The following is a 23,159-nucleotide window of genomic DNA, read 5'->3' as shown; positions in this document are numbered from 1 at the left end:
GGGGGCTGGTGGTGCTTGGCTTTGGGAGGGAGGAGTGGCTCAGGCAGGCAGCTCGCGGGGCTTGGGCAGCTGGCCCCAGCATCATGCAGCTCAGGCAACTCAGGCTGATGGGCAGCTGGCTAGCCCTGGCAACGTGGGGCTTGGGCGGCTCAGGCCGGCAGGCAGGTGGGCAGCAGGTGGGTGGCTGGCCCCAGCAGCACTGGGCTCAGTCAGCTCAGGCAGCACAGAGCTTGGGTGGTGGGTGGCTGGCATGGGCAGCTCTAGAGGATGGCACAGGGCTCAGACATCTGGCCAGCTGGGACTGCACCAGGCACCTGCAAGGGGCTAAGAAAAACTATTTGTGCTTATTTTTAATTTTAAATATTTATTTCAAGTTTTTGTGTTTATTTTAAATTACAAATTGAATTGTTGGTTAAAGGGGGGTTGGATGATGGTAAAGAAGAGATGGGAGGGCGCAGGGGTTTCTCAAAAATCGAAAGGGGGGCGTGATGCCGAAAAGTTTGGGAACCACTAGTCTAGAGGTACATGCCTATGAGTTACCTCCCAATGGGAAAGGGATGTGGGGGAGGAAGGGAGAAAGAAATGTCAAGCAACTCCTTCGCTGCTGCAAATGGCTCACAGCTGCATCTGCTCAGTCTTCTTCTTCTTTCTTGGCAGTCGCTCAATAATGAGTAGGACGTCTTCATGTCACCTTCCTAACTGTAAGTCCATTGATGGTTGATCAGCCCAATTTGGAGCCTCAGATCTTATCACAGAAGAGGCAGGTGTTAGCAGCTATTGGAGGAGCTAAGGGCAGTTTTTGATGCTCTTTTCTTCTTCTCCACCTCTCCTCATCTGCCCTGCAGTGGGAGCTCTCAGATTACCATTCTCCAGTGGGGACAGTCTTGGGCAAGGTTCTCCCAAATGTCAATGCTGCACTTTTTCATGTGTGCCTTCAGCATGTCCTTAAATCACTTCTGCTGGTCCCCAATGCTCCTCTGTCCTTCCTCCAATTCAGAAAACAGAATCTGTTTTGAGAGGCGCTGATCAGACATCCAAACCACGTGACCAGTCCAACGAAGTTGTTGATGAATAATAATGGCTTCAATGGTGGTCAAGTTCAACTCTTTCAGGATGCTAGTGTTCATACGCCTATCCTCCCAACAGATATTTAGGATTCTCCTGAGGCAGCATTGATGATATCGGTCAAGTGCCTTCAAATGACGCTTGTATATTGTCCAGGTTTCACATGCATATAGTAGTGTTGCAAGAACCACTGCACATTATACAAGGAGTTTTGTCTTGAGATACATGTCCCAGCTCTCAAAGACCCTTTGTTGTGCACATCTCAGATGATGCTGGATTTCTGCATCAATGGCGACTTTAGTGGAAAGATGACTTCCATTGTATGGGAAGTGCTCCATATTTTCCAGCAGTTCTCCATTGGCTTCAATAGAAGGTACATGAGACTGTCCCATTGGTGAAGGTTGGTGGAGCACCTTGTTCTTTTTGATGTTCAGTGTGAGGCTGAGAGTCTCGTACACTTCAGCAAAAGCACTAAAGATGGTCTGAAGGGATGTGGGAGTAAGAGCAGCAAATATGTTGTCATCTGCGTACTGGAGGTCTGTGATCGAGATTGTGGAGTTCTTGCTTTTAGCCTTCAGTCTCCTGAGATTGAAAAGCTTCCCGTTCATTCTATAGACAATCTTCACACCATCAGGAAGCTTGCCATCAATGAGGGGAAAGGTCATGGCAGTGAAGATGCACAACAGTGATGGGGCAATGTCACAGCCTTGCTCGATTCCTGTTTTGACCTCAAAGGAGTCACTTGTGTCTCAATACCGTGGAAGTCATGTTGTCATGAAGCAGCCTTAAAATGCCAGTGAATTTTTTGGGGCAGCCAGTCTTTGAGAGATGGTCCCCAGGGTGCTACAATTGACTGAGCCCAATGCTTTGGTCAGGCTGATGAAACTCATGTCCAAGGCTTGGTTGTGTTCAGGACATTTTTCTTGCAATTGCTGAGCAGTGAAGATCATGTCCGCTGTTCCTCGGAATGGTTGGAAGCAACACCGGGATTCTGAGAGAATTTCTTCTGAGAGGAGCAGGAGTCAGTTTGTGAGGCTTCAACCTAAAATTTTCCCTACTGTTGCCAGGAGGGAGATGCCATGGTAGTTTCCCTAGTCTGACTTGTCACCCTTCTTGAAAAGACTGACAATCCGTGTGTCTCTGAAATCTTGTGGCATCTGCGCCCTAACCCAGATCTTGAGAATCAGGAGGTGGAGCTGTTTGTAGAGCTCTGGCCCATTTTCTTTGAAGACTTTGGTGGGGATTCCATCTAATCTGGTTGCCTTGTTGCACTTCATCCCTTGGCCTTCACTCAGGGGCCAGTCTGTCACCACCTGCTACTGCCCCTGTGTGGTTGTTCGCTCTACGGCTGTTGTTTGTTGTGCCACAGTGTACTCCACCACACTGCTGCACATCTTCACCTCCTGCCACCTGTTCCTCTACGGTGACTTCTGCAAGTTGGTCCTTTGAAGCTGTACTCACCAGTCGTGCTTTCATCTGTCAGTGGGGGGAACCTCACTGCTGATGCCTGCTGGGCAGAACACTGACGCACAGCCGTCTGTTTTGCACTCCAGTGATCAGTTAACAAAACAAAAAGACACCTAAAGGAGCCCTAATTAGCTCTATATTTAAACAGAAATAAGGAGCAGGTTAAATAATGTGTAGGATTCTTAGGAGGAGACTCCCATCTCCAGGCAGGAACACCAGTCCCCACCCCATCTTACTCATCACAGCTTATTGAGTTCAGTTCCATTGATGGTGACTTTCTCACCCAGTCGGGATGGGTTAAGTGCAATTCTGCTGTCCTTTATTTAGACAATAAGTATAACAACATTTCGTTCCTCCTGCATTTGATATGAAAAGCGATTTGTAAACCAGCACCTGCCAAAGCTGATCATTTTGGTGATGCAGCTCTGGCACGGTTTCACATCTGGAGCCTGATTCTCACACAGACTGATGTTGTCCTTTCATGCCACTGTGGCAACGTAAAGGGTCCTTAAAAGTGTATGTTCTTTTGAGCGATATTCTGGGACTTTGGAATAATCATTTGACCTTTATTTCACACTTGTGGGGGGCTTCTTTACACACTGCTGACAAAGTGTAGTACAGGGGTGCATGGTTTGTACCTCTCTTGTCTGGCACCCACAGGACCTGAGTGGTCCTGGATGAGGGGATTTGCTGGACAAGGGAAGGTTAGACTGGCTGCCTGGAGCCGGGGGAGAGGGGATGGGGGAATCCTGCAAAGCTCCCATCCCAGGGCTGCTGGGTTCCCCCCATACAGCTGGGGGGTCCTCATGGTTGTGGGGCTGCCAATGTGGCTCCCAACCCTGGGGCTCCTGGGGTCCCTCCGCCTGCTTGGCTCTGTATCCCAGGCAGCTCCCAGCCACAGGACTGCCTGTGTTCCTCTGTCCCTGGCTGGCGTCCCTACAGCTGGGGCTGTCAGAAGGGCCCTCTGCCCCAGCTGGCTTCCTGCCACAGGGCTGCCAAGTTTACCCCAATGGGGTCTCATGACCTCTCTCTCTGGTCCGGCAACATCCATTGTTCTGCTGGACTTTTAACCTGGATTTGTAAAACACTGTAGGGTGTCACGCTCTAAACTGCCCCATGTCGCCTTTCCCGGAGCACTCTAAAATGTAACCAGTTCACATTACGGTAGCCCTATTTGAAACTGGACTGCATTACCATCAGATTTCAGAGAGACCAGCAGGGTTTACATGGGGCATTCACAGCATAGCATGTTAATACATGTTACAAATCACACCTCTCTGGCATGCTCAGCCACACCATGTCGACAAGCCCTCTGCTGAGTTAGGGCATTTTTGCTTTTCACTAAACACCGTTATTACCCCATACAAAACGTGTAATTTTAGGCCAGTTAACATTAATAGGTCATAACTATTTTTATCTAAATACAGTTGCAGCAACTTCACTACTCTTGCATTCTTCAGTGGAACATAGAATAGCGGTTTTCACCATAACAATTGCTCACGCAGTGGGAAAATCAGAGCTAAATGATAAGTAAGGATTGCTTCTTTACTGGCTCTTCCAAGTGCCCATGCTGGTTTTATTTTTCTACATGAAATGCTTTTCTGGAAAGATAACTGAATGTTTGCAAAAGAAAGTCCGAGGGATTATTGCATTGTGCATGCTGAGATTCAGTCCTGGGTCTACATGGGGGCCTAATCTGTTAAAAAAATAGTATGTACACAATAGTAACAGAGAGATAGCCGTGCTAGTGTAAAGTGCTACTGGACTGCTTTTTTGTTTTGATATGTACACAATATTTGTCTTCCATGTCTGAGAAATCCCTTTTAATTTTACCTCTTTAGCCAGGCTCACTTTTTTCTCATATAGGTGGGGAAAAGGGGGTGGTATTCCATGTTCCTACTTGAAGCTTGTATTTAATTCTCATCATACACATAAGACCTCATTCAGGGTCACTCTCCCAGTCAAAGAGAATTGGTTGGAACTCTGAGTAAAACATTTTTTTCAAAACACCTGGTAACCTGTTTGACATTTCTTGGAGCTTCTGACTTGTAGTTGGAGTTCATCTGTCTCCGTAAACTTTGTAACTGAAGAATCTACTTATAGCATGCAAGATCTGATACAAGCGTGAGTTGAAACTCATAGGCTACGTCTACACTAGTACATTACGTTGAAGTAGCCTATTTTGATGTAAGAACATCAAAATAGGCTACTTTGATGCGTATCATGTACATGTCCTCCAGGGCTGGTGCCATCGATGTTCAATGTCAAAGTAACGACAGAGAACGTCGAAAGGAGCCAATCTGGAAGGAAATGAGGAGCATCCATATACACAAGCGCTCCCCGTCGAAATAAGGGGCCAGCAAAGCCCCAAGCCCCTCCCTTAAAGGGCCCCTCCTAGACACACTCGGCCTGCTCAGCATGAGATCCACAGAGCCGATAACCGGTTGCAGACCCTGTGCAGACAGCATGGACCCCCAGCTGCAGCAGCTGCAGCAGCAGCTGCAGCAGCAGCCAGAAGCCCTGGGCTAAGGGCTGCTGCACGCGGCGACCATAGAGCCCCACAGGGTCTGGACAGAGCATCACTCAACCCCTCAGCTGATGGCCACCATGGAGGACCCTGCTATTTAGATGTCGCGGGATGCGTATTGTCTACACACGCCCTACTTCAACATTGAACGTTGAAGTAGGGCGCTATTCCCATCTTCGGATAGGAACAGCAATTTCGATGTCTTGCTGCCTAACATCTATTTCAACATCGAAATAGCGCACAGTGGATGTAGACACGACGCGTACTATTTCGATATTGTTCCAGCTACTTCAAAGTAGCCTGCTAGTGTAGATGCACCCATAGAGATATTCTTTTCCTATCTCTTTCTCAGCCCTAGCAACAATGAAACTCATGAATGACCTTAGAAGAATGAATGAATATATTTATTTTGTTACAAAGTTCTGTTCATTTGGGAGATTATTTGCTCCTCTTTAACAGATCTGGGTCTCTTCAGTAGATATTTTGGTCTTCATATACATGAACAAGGTACCATAAGGAGATGGTAGATTTGCAATTTTGTGATTTCTAGTTGGCTCTCAGCAAATTTATGGCTAGTATCTCAGGGCCATTTCAATTTCTTATCAGTATACCAGGCAGCTATGCATGTTGTAACAGACACATTTGCCATTTCTGTAGAAAAATTCTGCAGTAATCCTGTTGGAGGCAGCAAACCACAAAGAAATTGTGAAAACAATACCATATTTCAAAAGTAAGTCTGTGCATACTACAAAATCATCTATAAATCATTTCAAAGACCCTAGAGCATCTCCTAAAGTCTATCCAAGAGGTGAACTGAATTTGCACAGGAAGGCTTGCATACTTTGAACACTGATAGTCATATAATCTCTGACAGCACATATATTTTACTCCCCACAACCTACCAGCTTTTCTCACTTTTATTGCTGTATCTGCCTAATTAAATGCTCCAAAGACTTGGTTAATGAAGTCGTTCCCCTTAGATGAGAAGGAACTTGGTTGTCATATGTCCCATATTGTTGTCACATGCTGGAAGCTATTTTAATGTGTCTTTCCCTGTGACGGCAGCATGGCACAAAGGGATACAGTGCAAACTTTGAAAACTTCAGACACTTTCAGAATATGCTTAAATAGTTTAAAAATACCTAAGCTGTTGGTATCAACTGAGTTAACCAGTAGAGAATGTAGCGTCCTTCATTTTACTTCAGAATGCACTAATAGACTTTTGGGGTCTAAGGTCCTGGAGGAAGACTGTGGCATGTGAAGGTAAAGTTTCAACCGCAGGGAAGAATGGAAGAAGACAGAATTCCGCACTAATGTTTCTCAGAAAGGTACACAGCATTAAGCTGTTATCAATTTGCAAGGGATTCCTGTATGCAGCTGGAACTGTCTTTGACGTAGGTTGGCTGGGCTAGCAAGATCAGCCTTGTAAGGTTGAAGAGACAGTCTGTCATGTCATAAAACCATTGCTAAGTGATGCCCAAACAGTGCATGGTAGCAATATCATGTAATCACGCATTGAGGCACAGCCTCAACCCAAGCACTGGAAAGAAATTTCAGGTGCCCTACTGGGATTATTTTCCATTTGACTGATATGGCCAACTTCAGCCCATAAGTGCATCTTTTCACAGAATCACAGGGCTGGAAGGGACCTCAGGAGGTCATCTAGTCCAGCCCTCTGCTTCAAGCAGGATCAACCCCCACTAAGTCATCCCAGCCAGGACCGTGTCCAGCCGGGACTTAAAAACCTCAAGGGATGGAGAATCCATCACCTCTCTAGGCAACGCATTCCAATGCTTCACCACCCACCTGGTGAAGTAGTTTTTCCTAATATCTAACCCACACCTCTCCCTCTTCAACTTCAGACCATTACTCCTTGTTCTGCCATCTGACATCACTGAGAACAGTTTCTCACCCTCCTTTTTAGAGCTCCCCTTCAGGAAGATGAAGGCTACTATTAAATCACCTCTAAGTCTTCTCTTCTGTAAACTAAACAAGCCCAAATCCCTCAGCCTATCTTTTATAGTTTTTAGTCCATAGTCCTGGTTCTGTCCTGCTGCCCCAGACACTGAGTCACCAGTCAATGGCAGATGGGTTTGCTCCTTTCCCACTGCCCCAGGGTTCTGTGTGACTCATCACCTACAGATGGGACTTAATTGTTCTCTCTGGGTGGGTCACTGATGTAGAGTTCAGTTCTCCTTGTTGTTCAGCCACTCCAGCCGGCTCCAAGAGGGTGACTCGGTAAGCATCTGCATTCACATTCTAGATGGATCTCACACACACACACATCCTCACACAGAGAGAGCACAGGATTTACAAGCTAGTACAACAGAGCACATCCCTCAAAATGGAGTCTTTGATACAATATGGAGTTAGGTACAGAGTGTCTTATGAATATAAAATAAAATAACAAATACAAAGGATAATACAAATGTACAAAGTAGTATAAGATAACAAACAATATGTGGCCTATTAATAAGATACAGGGTGATATAAAGATACAGAGTAATACAAAGTTTCCATTAAAAGATACATTACTATCCAGAGTTGCTACATATTTTGGTGTCATAAATTGATGGGGTATTTACAAGTGGCACCGACAGCCACCGCAGGCCCTGGGGCAGGAGGGAAAGGGGACTCAGGTCTGTGCCCCAGAACAGGTGAGCCAAGAGTGGAAGGGGAATGCGGCCAAGGGCAGTCCATCCCCCCTCCTCCCTTCTGACAGACACAGACAGCTGGAGCTCTGATCCTCCTCGAAAAGCCGGGCCCAGAGGCAATTACCTGCTTTGCCCCCACACCACTGGCAGGCCTGGTATTTACACCATACAAAGCATATCACATGTAGCTGTGACTGGCAAACAATGCAGGATGAGATCTAAGCAAAAATAGAGCCCATTTACCCAATGGGCCTTTTTTTTTTTCCTTTTATGCTCAGGCTTTCTGGGTTATTTGTGCTGAACAGACTGTTCAGTGCAATAAGGCAAAGCAAGAGGAGCTCCAGTTAGTCTTCGGGACTCCTTGAAAACCTCCTATGTTCTCACTCTCCATATTTTCTACTACATGTAGCAGATGTGTTTTAAAAATATTCACAAAAGCAGAACTTGACCCCCCCACCCAATGTGGTAGGGCAGAGTAAGATCCCCAGGTAGTGACACTAAATCTCATCTTTAATGCAGGGTTTAAATTCTACAGAAGGCATGCATAGATCACACACTGGCTTTGTGTGGGTCAATTTAAGCCATCAGAAGCTATAGGAGTAGAAAGGCACGTGCTCTGTAATGATCCCAAAATCGCACTCAGAAATAACGTGACTAACTCCTTGTGGGAGATGACACATGATCTATAGGAGCTGAGTCTTAGCAAATTCTTGTTTGACATGGGCGACACATGGGGTCAGAGGGGGCCATTGCTCCAGGGCCCAGCACTTCAAAGGACCAGAGAACTCTAGCCACCGCTGCTGCTACTTTAGAGCTCTGGGCTGCTCTGACTGCCCTAAGCCCTGCCCCTTGCACTCTTGGCCCCACCCCTTATGGGGGCAGGAAGTCAGGACACCCCTCCTCCCTTGAACCCAGGCAGACAGTGGCTGTCATTGCTGCTGCACCCAGGATTGTTCTAGTGCAATCGGAAGCTGTATGACCCTGCTCATTGCTACTACTGGCATCAACTGCTTTTCTAATATCACTACCTGGGAAGGAAAATAATTTCCCTGGAACAGTGGAGGTTTTTGCTGTCTTTTAGCCAAAGAATTTCAAGTTCAGCTGCCTCAGCTGCTGGTATTTCATGGAGCAGAGTAGCCTTACTTGGAAGAAAGTCAGAGGTTCCAATCTGACTTCTTTATACCCGAATGCTGTTTCCCATAAATCCATGCAAGGAAGACAGGAGCAGCATTTTCTGAAAATCTGGACTGGTGGCAAGCCCGGGCAGACAGAGCTAAGGCCTACGCTTGAAAGCTGCTGATTCAGAGTCTTGCAGACACAGCTGATCTCAATGCTGTGAAAATAGGTCCCTAGCAACACCCAGCCAGAATCCAAAAACTAGCCAGGAAAACTGCATGTTTGCTGGCTACAAAATCTATTTTACTAGAATGCACAGAAAGAAAGCCATCCATTGTAATTTGTTCCAAACAACCACAGGATTATGCAACCGGGATACTAAGAATGTGATTTTTTCCCTCCCCCATCATTATTTTAAGCAAGCAACTCATTTATTGTTCCAGCTCATTCCTCACTTCCATTCCCACATACTAAAATAACTCCCAGACCATGGTTCTGTTTTTAATCTGAGTTCAAGCAAGCAGGTTTGATTCTTTTAAAGAAAATATAGCAGCAGCCTGCACGTTACTGACACAAACTTCTTTTATAGCCTTCTGTGTAGTGAAATGTGTAGTGGACTAGCCTAATCCAAATTGTATCTATCTGAACAAAAATAGCGGTAAGGCTCCTGCTGATGTTTTTCCCATCAGGCGAAACAATTAATTTCCTTTTTGGTCGCTCTAGCTTTTCCTTTTAATTTGTTTGCCCAGCCCAAATAATTTTGTCAGAGAAACAGTGAGTAGTTAGTGAATTCTAGTTATACCACTAGTTAGGCTACTACCATAAGATCAGCTAATATCAGTGTGTGAATGGTTTGCACCTAGGCCCAGGTGGCCTACTGGATAGGCCCCCTGGCCAGGGCCTGTTGGGCTGAGTTTGGGATGTGGCCCCAAGAATCTAGTTGCCCCTTTTGGCAGAAGACAGGTTCCCCGGGGAGGGGCTCCCGCTCCCCTCAGTACCTGGGGGAAGGTCCTGGGCTGCGCCTTCCGGAGGCTAATCAGGTGGCAGCTCTGACCTGGGGCCTCCTGCCTCTTCGGTGGTCAGCCTCCAACTGAGCTGGCTTCCCTCCCTTTATACCCCTCCAGGCCTGACACTGGTGGCAGGTGAATTGGGGTGGGGCTGATTGGGCTAACAGGCCTTGTTTAACCCCTGTCTTGCCTGGCCTCCCTCACACCCTCCTATACATCCCCTGCCTCCAAGATCCTCACAGGAGTCTGCCCCTCCCCCAACTGTGTTCTTTTCCCTGGGGAAAAAAGTCTGCATTTGCATGATCTTTTCCTGCACGATCCTGGATCTGGAAGGAGAAGGGTTGGAGGGAGAGGTACCACCTCATATTTCTGGGGTTTGTCTCTTTCATCGCCTGTAGCCAGCGCAGGGGGGCGTGGTCAGTGACGAGGGTAAAGTGTCTGCCCAGGAGGTAGTATCGGAGTGAGTCTATGGCCCATTTGACTGCTAGGGCCTCTTCCTCTCTTACTGAGTAGGCTTTGTCCCTTGGGAAGAGCTTACGGTTGATATAAAAATCAGGAGCTCCTCGCCTCTCCCAATTTGGGAGAACACCACTCCCACCTCAACATCCGAGGCATCTGTCTGTAGCAGGAACTCCTTTGAGAAGTTGGGGCTGTACAGGACCGATTCTTGGCTGAGCTGGGTCTTTAGGGGCTGGAAAGCTTCCTCACAAGTTGGGGTCCATGGGACATTGTTGGGAACCGCTTTCCTGAGGAGGTCAGTAAGAGGGGCTGCGATGGAGGAGAAGCCGGGGATGAAGCGGTGGTAATAACCTGCTAACTCCAGGAACTGGCGCACCTGTCTTTTTGAGGATGGAGGGGTGTACTGCTGGAGGGCTTGGACCTTCCCCACTAGGGGGGCGTACCATGCCCTTCCCCAAGGTGTACCCTAAGTAGGTGGTCTCATCCCTTCCGAGGTGGCATTCTGCTGGATTCGCTGTCAGGCCCGCTTCCCAGAGGGACTGCAATATGGCAGACACATGTTGAAGGTGGGTTTGCCAATTGTGGCTGTAGATCACTACATCATCCAAATATGCTGCGGTGTATTGGCTACGGTAACGTAGAAGCCGGTCCATTAGGTGCTGGAATGTAGCAGGGGCACTGTGCAGCCCGAAGGGCATGGTTCGGAACTGGAAGAGTCCAAAGGGAGTGGAGAAAGCAGTCTTCTCCTTGCACTCAGGCGTGAGGGGGATTTGCCAATAGTCCTTTATTAAGTTGAGGGTAGTGATGTATTCGGCTTCCCCAAGCAGATCGAGCAACTCATCTACCTGGGGCATTGGGTAGGCATTGAATTTGGATATGGCGTTCAACTTCAGGAAGTTGACACAAAACCGCATGCTCCCATCCGGTTTGGGGACTAGGACTATTGGGCTTTTCCATTCACTGAAAGATTCCTCGATTACCCCCAGTGCTAGCATTGACTGCAGTTCTTGCTTGACCACCTCCCTCAACTCCTGGGGAAGGGGTGGAGGCGTTTCTTGGACGTTTACCCCAGGTTCGGTTTGGATATGGTGGACAGCCAGCTGAGTTTGACCGGCTTTCATTGAAAAGACCAAGGAAAAGTCAGCCACTAACTTCTGGGCCTGAAGTCTCTTCTCCAGGGTAAGGTTGGGCCCAATCTGTACCTCCCCAGTGTGTGCCACCTCCGCTGCCTGGGGCCCCAATTCTGGTCTGGTGGGTAGGGTGTGATTAGTAGCCCTTCCTAGGCCTTCCAGGGCTTTAAGAGATTCACATGGTAGATCTGCCACCCCTTATGCTTATCCGGCTGGTCTACCTCATAGTTCACTGGGCCCACTCGCTGGACGATCTCATAAGGGCCCTGCCAGAGGGCGAGGAGCTTAGAGTCAGTACTTGGCAGTAGCAGTAGCACCCGATCCCCTGGCTGAAACTCCCGGAGTCTGGCCTGTTTGTTGTAAGTTGTCTCCTGGGCCTGCTGTGCTTGGAGGAGGTTCTCTTGGGCAAATGTCCCTAGATCTTCAAGCCTCTCACGTAGGTTGAGTACATATTGCACCACGTTATTGCTTTGGGAGGGCTGTTCCTCCCACATCTCTCTTACTAGGTCCAGAATCCCTGACAGCTGCCTCCCCTACAGGAGTTCAAAGGGTGAAAAATCTGTGGAGGCCTGGGGCACCTCCCGAACTGCAAACATGAGGGCAGGGAGGAGCTGGTCCCAGTGATGTGGAGCCGTCAGCACAAACTTGTGGAGCATGGCCTTCAACGTTCGATTGAAGCGTTCTGCTGGTCTGTTGGTTTGGGGGTGGTAGACGGACGTCTTGATCTTTAGCAGCCGGCAAAGTTGTTGCACCGTTTGGGACATAAAGTTTGTCCCTTGATCCATTAGAATCTCCCATGGGACCCCGACCCGAGCGAAGATGTTCATGAACTCAGTTGCCGCCCTCTTGGTACGCATGGAGTGTAGCGGCACGGCTTCCGGGTACCAAGTTGCATAATCAATAACAATGAAGATGAACCGGTACCCAGCAGCACTCTTCTCCAGGGGGCCAACGATATTGATGCCAATCCGCTCGAAGGGTATACTCACGAGTGGGAGGGGAACTAATGGGGCCTTCTTGATGGACCGAGGGGCTGTGAGCTGGCACTCTGGGCAGGAGGCACAGAAGTCTGCAACCTCTCTGTGGATGCCGGGCCAAAAGAATTGGGCCAGGATCCGGGCCAGGGTCTTGTTTCTCCCCAGGTGTCCTGCCATGGGGATGGTGTGGGCAAGCCGCATGACCTCTCTCCAATATGGCCAGGGGACCAGGAGCTGATGGTGCACCTCTCCAGTCTGTGGGTTCTTCTCCACACAGTAGAGACAGTCTCCCTGGATTTCAAGATGGGGGAACTGTCCTGCTGGATGGGCTCCGGTGGTCTCTCCATTCACTACTGCCACCTGATTGTATGTGCAGCTCAGTATCTCATCCTCCCGCTGCTCCCCCGCCAAGTCTGAAGGCCGTGCGAGGACTGCAGATTCAGGCAGGGGGGTGGCTCCCTCCCCAGTTGATGGGGGCTCATGTCCACCTGGCCTGGGGCTGGCCCCTTGGAAGTCCCTTCCCTTGGGTCCGCCACCTCCCCTACTCCAGCCAGATTTGCAGTCCCTGCCTTTCCCTTGCTCAATGGCTGGGATTGCTGCTCCCTAGCTGAAGGCTTCTCAAGTCCTGCTAGTAGTTCATGAAAATGTCCCCAGTCTCTACCCAGTATTACCGGATAGGCAAGAGCTGGGGCCAGGCCGGCCATCGCTGGTTCTTTGTGCCTGCCCACCCGTAGGGTCACCCAGGTACAGGGATAGGCCTTCACATCCCCATGGACACACTGAAGCCTGATAGTGCCTTGGGGAGGCCCTACATCAGACACGAGTGCTTGCCAAACCAGGGTCTGGGCACACCCTGAGTCAATCAGCCCAATTGCCTCTGTCCCATTGACAAACACCGGGACAGTCAGCTTGGCAGGGCCTTGGGGGTGCGCCCATGTTTGTGGGGGTCCAGAGCTTCCCAAAGCTGCACTCCATGTATGGGCAGTCTCGGGACCAGTGCCCACTGCCCCCGCATGTGGAGCAGTAGTCCTGTTCCGGGGTGGCCTTCGACAGGTCTCCTCGAAGGGCCTGTGGTGGGGATGGACGTGAAACCGGATCTCCAGGCTGGGGCGTAAGTGTAGTTGCTGTTACCTTGCCCGAGAGGCGGCTGCGTTCCCTGTGGGGGAGCTGATGGGTTGGCTCAGGGCCCAGGGGTTGAAGCCCAAGGTTAGCCTGGTAACTCCAAGTCTTTCGGGGCCCAGGAAGGAGCAGCAGATGTCGGGGCTCTCCCCGGCCTTGTGACTTATGGCCCCCCTCTCTCCCTCATGCTGGGGTGCCTCTGACTGACCTGGGGGCTACAGAAGGAGTTATCCCTGGGGACTTGGCCGCTACATAATTCTCCATCAACTGGATGGCTGCTGTCATATCTTCCAGACGGTTCTTCATCACCCACTCCCTTCTCCCAGAGGGCAGCATCTGGATGAACTGTTCCAGCAGGACCTGCTCAACTACCTGCACCCTGGATTTTGTTTCGGGCTTCAACCACCTCCAGCAGGCATCCGGCAGCTTCTGGGCGATGAGGCAGGGTCGGGCTCCCAGGGCCCATACTTCCCCACGGAAGCACTGGCGGAAAGTCACTTCTGAGATATCCAGAGCATCCAGGATTGCTGCCTTGACCTAGGCATAGTCCTGGACAGCTACTGCATCCAGTGCCCAATAGGCAGTCTGAGCAACTCCCGTCAGGTAAGGTGCCACGATGGCAGCCCACTGCCCTCAGTCCCACTGGGCTACGGTGGGCACCCGCTCAAAGGTTTCAAAGAATGCCTCGGGGTCGTCTTCTGGGCCCATCTTTGCAAGTTGGATTGGTGCTGGTGCTCCATCCGGGGTTCGGGGTCGTATCAGGGAAGTTACCTGCTGCATCAGCTGTTGCTGGTGGGTTGCTAATTCCCCAGTTAGTTGCTGCTGCTGCTGAGCCATCTGTTGGAGCAGCTGCTGCTGTTGCTGCTGCTGCTGGCTGGCCTGTTGCTCCAACATTCACTTCAGCAGGGGCTCCATTGCTTCAGTGGTTTGAACTTGCTGGGTCCATGGCTGGCACCTAGGATGGCCCTCCCATAGGGCCAGGACTGTACCCCCATTCTCCACCATGTGTGAATGGTTTGCACCTGGGCTTGGGTGGCCTAGTGGCTAGGCCCCCTGGCCAGGACCTGTTGGGTGGGTCCACAGTCCCCACCCAAGCGTCTATGGGTTGAGTTTGGGGTGTGGCTCCAAGAATCTAGTTCCCCTTTTTGGAAGGAAAGGGGTTCCTGGGGAGGGGCTCCCGTTCCCCTCAGTACCTGGGGAAGGGTCCTGGGCTGTGCCCTCTGGCGGCTAACTGTGTGGCAGCTCTGGCCTGGGGCCTCCTGCCTCAGAGCCAGCTCCTGCCTCTTCGCTGGTCAGCCTCAAACTGAGCTGGCTTCTCTCCCTTTATACCCCTCCAGGCCTGACACTGGGGCTGATTGGGTTAACAGGTCTTGTTTAACTCCTGCCTTGCCTGGCTTCCCTCTCACCCTCCTACACAGTGAATCTCCTTTTCTGTTGTATAACTAACATCCATCAGCCAACAACTATTTTAAAACTGGAGGAGGGAAATGGAAGCTTTCTAAAAATAGCCACCCAAGGTTACAAAGAAGACTGGTCTTGTGCTTAAGGCCTGTGCCTTTGGAAACCTCATGATATAGACTCAAATCTGAGCTTTGCCTCAGACGTCATGGTTGACCCTGCTCAGCTCAAGCAATCTATGTTCAGTTTCTCAGCAAGAAAGGGGCATTATAGATCTTGATTCATGGCTGGTGTAATGTATCTTTGAGGAGAATGTGATGTGGAAATGCAGCCATTAGAATTTTCAAAAAAGAGATGGGTAAAAAGAATTTGTGCAATTGATTTGCAGATACTAAAGGTACTATTTTTGAAACAGTGAATTGATTACATACTGGAGTTTCTACAGAGTGAGTTTGTATTTGCATATATAAACTCACCAACTACATCAAGATCAATGTTCCCTCTAATCTTTTCCATCCATGTGCAGAACAAAATTTTATGTGCAGCATTTGAATCTCTTCTGAGCAGCCGCATAGGCACACGGCCTATGGGGAATACTGGTCACGACTGGTAAGGATGCAAATTCAAGCACTAGAAAGTTAAGAAATGCCAGAATTAAAACTGTCTGTGCAATCATACATGGGCATATGAGTTATAATTCAGTTACATGATCATAGTGTTTTTCCACAGAAGCAGATATGGTTCTTGTCCTTGCCATCTCTGAGTCAGGCTGCTTCCTGGTCTGCTATCATCACCACCTGTCTTGTGCCCAAAATGCTGGCCTTGGAGCCAGAAGCAGGAGCACTGACTAGCCCAGGGAAGAGAGTCACCTTGCTTTCAGTTCCTTTGCTTGGTACCCCAGCAGCCCCAGTAGCCAAACGGAGTAGTTGCAGAGATAGTTTTGCTCAGACCTGCTGCCCTCAGATGGAACAGACCCTCTGCAGATGGACTCTTTGGAGACTGGCTGACAAACACTATCAAAATGTGCAAAGTGCAATTTTTCCAAGATTTAAAATGTGGCCAGATTTGTGATTTCCGCCTAACAACACAGTAAAAAAGACCGTGTGACCCCTCTCTACCTCCCCAAATTTCACTTCCCTTCTTGAAAGCATTAAGTTGCTAGAGCGCCTCAAGGAAACCTGTGAGAATTCTTTTAACGTGGGAAAGGTCATGTACAGTATTTTCCCTTAACGGGTGCAGCATTTCTACTGGAGTTTTCTGCAAAATTTAAGTTAGAAGCAGACACCTGCCTTGGAAAATTTCAGCCCAAACAGTTAACATTTGGCAAAGTTATGAGCAACTATAAAAGGGGTCCCCTAATGGGACATATTTGGCAATTTTGACTATAGGCAGCACTACCAATATTACAATGGATGAGTGTGCATATTATTAAAAAATATCATGTGCATGAAAGAGGCAGAATTGATGGCTCTGGAGTCCCAAATCATCTTCGCTTGTTATAAGACTGGCTAAAGAAAACAAAAGTAAGAAAGAACCAAAGTAAAACATCTATATTCTTTGCTTCGGGTGGCTGTAACACAGAGCAAAGAATCTGTTGACATTTCCACACTGTGGGATTTCTTAGAAGTCAACAGGGGTAGAATACAGAAAACAAAAGGCATCAGAATGTCACAGATTCCTGCAGCAGTTTCATATGTAGGGTCAAATTGAACCAATTGTATGCACTGTTCCAAGCCTCTTAGTAGAACAGGAGGAGGAAGCAACCTGAGGCCAGGTCTATATGGGCCTTACCCACAGGATCCAGAGCGCCATGGAAGAGATCAGTATTTAACTCTTCAAAGAGTTAACTCTGTTAATTGAGATGTAAAAATCATTGCCCTCATAGAGAGGGTCAATTTCAATGCTAGACTGAGTGTTAGAGGAGAGGGTATGCTTAGCACGTTCACAAGCCTCACAAGCCATGCAGAGAGGGTGAAATGCTCTCTTGTTCTCAGTAATATCTTTCTTGAAATGGTTGGCCATGTGGTTATCAAAGTCCTCCCCACCCAAGTGGGTATCACCAGCAGCTGACTTTACTTCAGAGATGTCATCCTCAACAGTGGAATGGAAACATCAAAAGTGCAACCGCTGAGGTCAAAAATAAGGACATTCCATTCAGCTCCAACCTTCTTGTCCAATCCATAAGTGATAGCAGCAGCACTCTGGTCATTGATGATCCTGAGAACATTGAGACCTGCAGTGATTCCAGGATCTTTTATGACCTGGTGCTGGGAGTGATTGAAGTAGGCTGGTACTGTGACCACAACATTAGTAACAGTCTTCCCAAGGTATGCTTCTGCAATCTCCTTCATGTTGGTCAAAACCCTGGAAGATGTTTCTTCTGGGTAAAAGCTCTTGGTCTCCCCTTTGTACTCATCTGGGACTTTTGGCCTGACAGCCCCACAAAAGACGAATGTTTCATATCAGACGGGACAACAGAATCATCACATCTATGGCCAATCAGCTGTTTTGCATCAAAGACTCTGTTAGTAGGATTCATTTCAACTTGGTTCTTCCCAGCAACCTGTTTGTATCTGTGAGGGCAATGTAATTTGGTGTGGTCCTTGTTACCCTGATCATTGGTGATGATTTCCACCTTGCCATGTTGGAAGACACCACCACAGGAATATATGGTGCCAAGATCAATTTCAACAGCTAGTCCCTTAGACATTTTGTCCGTTCCACTCAGGCTGTCTCAAAAAGAGAACAACAACAAAAGAGACAAATGCAGGGACTGCAGTGCTGAATGAGCTTGTAAATACTCAATTCCAGCTAAGGTAATTGCGTAGCTGGAATGGACTTATCTTCGATCGACTTACCTGGCTGTCCTCACAGAGGGAGGTTGATGGGAGAAACTCTGAGTTATTGAGCCTCATTCTTAGCTGAAAAGCTTAGCAATGAGTTAACTGACTTGTGGATGTTTAATTCAGAACCTTAATAGCACACAGCACAGCTTTGGTCCTAGTGCTCAACAGGTAGGTGGGATTTGTGGAAGGGCAGCTTTAAACTGAGAAGTGTGACGACATGGCTCTCTCTAGAAGAGCCTAGCCTCCAGCTATCATGGTAGAGATACTGTGTTCATGAAAGCCCTAACTACCTTTGAATGATGAACTCAGAAACATGCACTTTTCTGACTGGCCAAATCTGAGTGGCGGAACCAGCAGAGTTCTAAGAAAACATTCCGAGATTTAAATGTGTTCTCCCTTCATTTATTAGAAGACGCTTTCTTGTCCTGGCTCTGTCACTGGCTCCTTCTTCCCTATGTATGAAACATGGACGATGAAAGGTGAAAGTAAATGGGTGTGCCCTCGTATGAAGTTCCTGCAAGAGCTGGCTGAGCTGTGACAAAAGCCATCAGGGAGCTATTTAAAGAGCTGGCAGGGACACAGGTTGCAGTAGGACAATACCTGGTAAGAAATTTTAAGTTACTTTCTCCCCTTGGGGCAATACTGTTTATTTTACCTCAAAGGGGTGTTGCCCCTATTAATCAGGGGTCACTAATACTTCTAATCTGGTTAATCTCCATGCATGGCTTTCCTATGCTCCTGCGGACTGAGGGAGCAAAGGCACACACCTGTGCCACCCTCCCTCCTTCCTGGGACAGAGTGTGAGGGAGCTGGCTAGCTGCAGGAGAAAGTGGTGGGAGGGAGGGAGGCACTGTGTCCTCATGCCAATCCTGCAGAGATGACCCCAAAAGACTGTATCTTCTTTTTCTGTATTCCCCAACCACTTGAAGGAGACTTCAGGGCCAGCTGTTTCCAGGGAAATGCTGTATCATGGCCCCAGTGGAGCGGCACTGACAGAGAATTGACAGAGGGCACTACAGTTCTTGGAGCTATTATGGGGACACAGGGACATGGAGAGTTAAGCCATCTACACAGTTAACCTGAATTTGTGAGTTTTACTGGGGAAATTGTGGGGGAACTTCCTCCCCCTCACCCCCTGCGCCCAACTGCTTTTTAAGGAGAGTTGATGAGAGGAGTCTCTGAGGCCTACTGTCCATAAACCTTCCTCTGGAAGGGAGTGATCCAGGCTAGTATTTTGTAAATACTGACAATGGATTTGAATGACAGAGCCTCCTCTTGGATAGCCCTGGCTTCCCAGTGATCCATGTGGACTGAGGCCTGTTCTGGCAGAACAATGGGGGAAAGAAAACCATGCTGAGATTCTGCCCCCCTGCAGGTTCTCTCAGGGAAGGGGGCCATCAAGACCTATAGGGCATATTACTCTATATTGCCTGAGTCATAATCCCATTTTATACTATTGCTGACTTGTTTTGGCAGTCAAGCTATAAGAGGCAGAGTCCAAAAAACAAACAAACAAAGAAGCAAACAAACAAACAAAAAGCAGAGGTGTCAATGTTTTGTAGGCTCAGCGCTAACACAGACTTCTGCTGTGGAGGGGGACAAGACAGTTCACTGTAAAATGGGATAATCTTGCCTCATGAATAGGTGAATGTGAAGTTAGTTTTGTTTATTAGGCCTCTCATTTTTTCAAACGGGTTGTAATGACTCCAACATAGCCCATACTCCTAAATTTTCAAAGGCGCTTTTAATGGTGCTCCGGCAATGTTGAACACACAAATGTTAAATGTGTCTGCAAAGGATAAATTGTGTGTACAAACTTGTACCTGTTTTGTGAGCATCCACACTGTTTTTCCCTATAGGAGAACTATTCCAAATTTCTCAGCTGGAAAATATTCCTTCTGAAAAAAAATGGAATTTCATCAATTTTTTTCTTTTTGGTACAATTGCTGGTAACATTTCTAGAACCATGATGAAATGAAAATGTGTACCGCGGAGTGTCTACACATGTTTTCTTTTGAAATGGCCTTTCAAAAGAAGGCGCTCTTTACAAAACAGTGGAAGAGTGCTTTTGAAAGGGGTGTCGCATTCTTTCCAAATTACTTTTGAAAGAACGTGTTTTGTGTGTAGACGTTCCACTGGATATTTCAAAAGGCCCCCTTTGTTCGAAAATCATTTTGAAAGAACTTGCTCGTGTAGATCTAGCCGGGTAGTACAAAGAATGCTTCCTTTGTCTCTCCTGACTTGTAATGTGCGGTTAGCAGTTGCAGTCTCTGTCCTTTGTCAGCACAGCTGACTGAATGCTACAATGTCACTGCACCTAGAGAAGATGTTTATGAAAAATTGGCCCCTATATCGTATTGCATAAATCTTTGTTTGCAGACTTTTTGGAAAACCAGTTTTTGATCTCACAGATTTAAGGATTGTTTGGTTTTTTAACTAAAAAGACTGATTTGAAAACAGCTTCTGCAAAGAACGACAGGAGCATCAGCTTTCGTGGTCAAAGACCCGCTTCATCAGGGTCTTTGTCCATGAAAGCTTATGATCCAAAATATCTGTTAGTCTGTAAGGTGCCACAGGATGTCTTGTTGTTCTCAAAGATACAGAGTAACACGGCTACCTCTCTGATACTTGTCGCCATGCAAAGCTTCTGTAAAGTATTCTAAAGTTGCTGTTTTGGGATATTTTTGCAATGTATTTCCAAGGAAAATGGGACTATGATTACTGCCTGATGGGACTCATCTATACCCTTCTTGAGAATGTAAAATAAGTGATGTGTTTAAAATTAAACAAGGAGTGCTTATTTTAATCTGGAAGATACTGCTGCTAAAAAGAAGTGCTGAATTGGCTGGCACGAGTAATGATGAGTGGCCTGTCTCTATATGTAATTTCATACCGCTCATCAGCTTAAGTGAAGACAAGAAATTACAGCACAGTGACATGAATATGAGTCCCATGGCATAAGACCAGTACTGAAGAAATATAACATTCCTGTCCTGGAAGATGAGTATCCAACAGGACAAGCATAGCAGTAGCCAAACTGTTTGTGTTTTTCATAGTACTGACTGCTTTTTATAACCCCTCATTAAGTCTATTTTTGCAAAGGGAGTTTTGATTGTGGTTGCACAAGGCCTGGGAGGTGACACAGTTGGGGTACAATAAATAACCTCTGAGGCTGATAGCTTTGGAGTTCTTTAAAGTAATATTAGTCAGCATGTGAACAAACTGTTTCTGCCTCTGCATGTCTCATCCCTTTCCTTCTGAGGGAGGACGAGCCAAATTTTCCTACGTGATCCATTCTAGTGCTATATCCTTGACTAACCGGCTAGGGTGACCTCCCCACCCTTCTGTGATGCTTTTCAGAGCTACCCACAGTGTCAGAGATGAATCACTGCCACTTGCTTACAATGGGTGGGAACCCATCCAGTGCCTACCCAGGGAAATTCTCCCTAATCACTGGCTGCTGGCTACACAGGTGTTCCACTCAGGGCTCCGCAGGCATTGCTCTTTGCCTTTGTGGGTAACAATGTATATACCCCACTTTGTTATGCTGGAATTTCCCAGTCCCTTACTATTTGGATAACCACAACGTACGTCAGCTTGCTGCTTCTGTTGACACGGTGCATCTCAGCTTGCCAGTTTCACCTTAATTCAATACTCTCCTCAGCACAAGCCACACAGATGTATTTAACAGAGTGGGAACAGAGAGTCAAGCAAAAGGTTTTGGAAACATAAGATCAGAGGTACAAGGAAAAAATACAAAAAATCCGCAGTATACACCTATTAACACATTACTTTCCTTTCAAATAAGGTATTTCTCACTCAATGGTCAATGCTTGCCCAGTTCAAAAAGCTGGGATCCAGAGACTTGTGTGTAGAGTTGCTCGTCTGCAATGGTGAAGATGATCTTGCTTTGATACAGGTACAGGCTGTTGTCTCTTCATTCAGGGAGTCCCCTCTTCAGAGAATTCTCCTGGGGTTCATTTGTCTTTATAAAAGCACCGTTTGCCATCTGGTCCAGACAACAAAGTATTATCTCCATGGATGTCCGTTGTTCTTCACTTGGCTTGAGTTTATCCTGAGACCTCAGCTCCTTGTGGGTGAAGAATCTCACTTCAACTGTTTTGCCAAATAATATTCTTTGTTTTATATTGCTCTCAAATGATTTCCCCTACTAACATCTTGGAATAACAACAACAATCGGCTGGTGTTTAGTTTTTAACAGGAACCATTCATTCTCATCTTCAGTGCAACAATGAAAATATAGTTGGATGGGAGTAACGTACTTTCCTGGATATGTCTGTATCATGTCTTCAACTGAACAAAACATGTTTTTGGTGTTCTGGTAAGTTTAATTAGCTTGCCTGTTCACTGTCTAATGGTAGAATCTGGCCTGCTGAGTCACTTTGGGAACTCCACTATGATGTTCCAGAAGAATTCTGGGGAACCTTCAAAGCCCAGGCAATCTGGGTCTTCCCTAATGCATGTACGTACTTACACACCCCCATAGACAGAGCATAATGCTAATTTGAGATTAACTCTGGGCCCAGGACCATCGCCACCTCTTCCTGGGGTTTGAGAGAACATATGGAGTTTTCATGGTAAAGATGGTGTGGAAAGGAAAGCACCAAATCTCTTCCACCAGAGAGAAATGGGACAACAGAGGGGACAGTGTGAGGTGGAGAAGCACTCAATGTACCCCAGTGGTTCAGATAAGCAACAAAGCTATGGATTTCTGAGCTTTGGAGATTCATTCATCATTCTCCTTGATCCATCAGATCTCTCAGATGAAGGATGATTCTTTTATCCTTTTAAAAATACACTGCTCTATTCTATCTTAATGGTACAAAACTGCAGCTTAGCAGTAGGGTTACCATAACATGTTGCTTTTTTTTAAACTGCAGACAACAGTGATGAGAAAATATGTAAACACATATCCGGGGAGGATGGCAGACAAGGGGCTGACCTTTTCCCTCTGCTGAAAGGGGTAACCCAGTCACCTTCCTGGAGTGAAATGATCTGCTGATTAGCGGAACTGGGCAAGATGTGGAGAGTTAGTTGCTTCTTCCCAGCACACTGTTAGGTGATGTCCTGGGGAGAGTAATCTTGTATCTTGCAATGTGTTAAGATCGTTATGAAGTGGACTGGCAATGAAAGGGGCAGACAGGGATTGTCCTTGTTCACTTTGGAACTTGGCTGAAGAAAGCCACATTTTTGGTCCTTCTTTTGGAGGCGGATTTAGTAAGCCATAGCTGGGGGTGCTCTGTTCTATATCTATCTGGCAATTAAAGGGGCAGGCCAATGTATAAATGTACTGTATAGCATAAACCACAACACACAGGTGTTTAACCTTCATCTAAGCTTTCAGATCCCTTTTGTGCCATGATCCTTAGGACT

General features: G+C 47.4%; 1 pseudogene; it reads right to left on the bottom strand.

Annotated features, from left to right (window-relative positions):
- Window positions 1-16,657: 16,657 nt before the first annotated feature.
- On the bottom strand, window positions 16,658-17,629 carry LOC142018463 (heat shock cognate 71 kDa protein pseudogene; annotated as a pseudogene).
- Between the last annotated feature and the right edge of the window lie 5,530 nt (window positions 17,630-23,159).

The sequence above is a fragment of the Carettochelys insculpta genome, chromosome 1 (assembly GCF_033958435.1).
Source record: "Carettochelys insculpta isolate YL-2023 chromosome 1, ASM3395843v1, whole genome shotgun sequence".
NCBI lineage: Eukaryota > Metazoa > Chordata > Testudines > Carettochelyidae > Carettochelys > Carettochelys insculpta.
This window is presented reverse-complemented; position numbering and strand designations above follow the sequence as displayed.